Here is a 1,523-nt window from a genome sequence, read left to right as displayed (position 1 = left end):
GACTAACAATAGATCTTGTGGATACTGACCTGTCCATGTAAAGAGCAGACCAGACACCATGGGGATTCCTTTCCATGTTTGTGACTCTTAAATCAGCATAAGCAACACACAGGTCCTTCCATTAAAAGGCGAGCTTTCCACAGTGGTATTATATTGCTGATAGCATTTGGTTTTCATTATTTCAAAGACAATAGACAGTTCTACAACTGGACATTGTTAACTGGATATATACTTATTCAATTCTTTCTTTTTAAATATTTTTTGGAACTGATTGTTTCCAAAACACAGTAAAATTTTCTCCTTTATATATTGCCTACCCTTTAAGTGGCATATGCAATTAAAACTTTCAGGTAAAAATTAATCTTCTTTCAACACAAACTTACTTTCTCTTTCTCTCTCTCTCTCTCTCTCTCTCTCTCTCTCTCTCTCTCTCTCCCCCCCCTTTCTTAGTTTCAAGTTGAGGAATTTACTATGGAAATATGAGAGACAGACACCCCAAGAGACTGAAGGAAATATCTCTTCAAGCCAAGTGGGGGCCTGGCCTTGACCTCCCCAGAAGGACAATAAATTGGTGGGTTAGCAACAACATTCTCTGGCAGCCACCTTGCCAGGGCATGAGTTTCTCAGCTGGGACAGTCTTCTATCCCTCAACAAAGGTGGGGAGGAGACAAAGACTGCTTATAGAATTAATGCAGAGGCAATGGCAGCTGTAAGGCAAGTCTGAGAGAGAGAGAAAAAGAGAGAGGTGAGACAGACTTTAACAAAGAGTCCCAGGCTTTTGGCTCTGAGTGCCTCAAATACATTGACAAGTAGTTCTACAAAATGTCACTGAAAAGGTAAAATGCCTAATGTTTTCAAGAGTTCCCCTGGACTTCTCCCCAAATGTCAAATCCCACTGCCAGACATACATGGAAGACCCCAAAGGCCACATTTTTGAAGAAAGAAAAACAGAAATAGGCCCTGTAGCTCTTGAACGAGAAACGGAGTCGAAAGCTGCTGGGACCTTTCCCACGTAGGTGTGTGTTCTGGAAAGCAACTTCCTTCCCAGCAGCAGCTTGCACAGTTCTAGGCGAGGGTCTCCCCTTTTGTCACATGTGCTTCAATGCCCTCTATTCTCCATTCAAGGGCTTTCAATTTCTCATTTAGTGTTGGGAGTCTTGAGTGACAAGCCATATAGAATGATTTTCTTGATGTTGTTGGTGATGACCTCAATGTACTCCGGGTTCACCAAGTCCTGGTGAATTTGCCCCTGCACAGGGTCATCTTGTCCCTCCATGGCTGCCACCTAAGCAACCAAACTTTATATATAAAGATATAGATATATATCTTTGATTTTAAAATATAAATATATTTTATATATAGATAGATATAGATATAGATATAGATATAGATATAGATATAGATATATAGATATTCAAAGATGAGTTACCAGCTGTTCCTGGATATGGAAGTGGCAACTTGGGGTTGGGTTTACACCCTAAAAATAATTTCTCTTTCTCTCGGTATTACTAGCTGTTTTCTAG

General features: G+C 40.3%; 1 pseudogene; it reads right to left on the bottom strand.

The window, feature by feature from the left end:
* Positions 1-1,065: 1,065 nt before the first annotated feature.
* On the bottom strand, positions 1,066-1,276 carry LOC102439361 (annotated as a pseudogene).
* Positions 1,277-1,523: the final 247 nt, after the last annotated feature.

This window comes from Myotis lucifugus, unplaced genomic scaffold (assembly GCF_000147115.1).
Source record: "Myotis lucifugus unplaced genomic scaffold, Myoluc2.0 scaffold_0, whole genome shotgun sequence".
Lineage (NCBI taxonomy): Eukaryota > Metazoa > Chordata > Mammalia > Chiroptera > Vespertilionidae > Myotis > Myotis lucifugus.
Note: the sequence above shows the minus strand (reverse complement) of the source record. Positions and strands in the feature narration are given on the sequence as shown.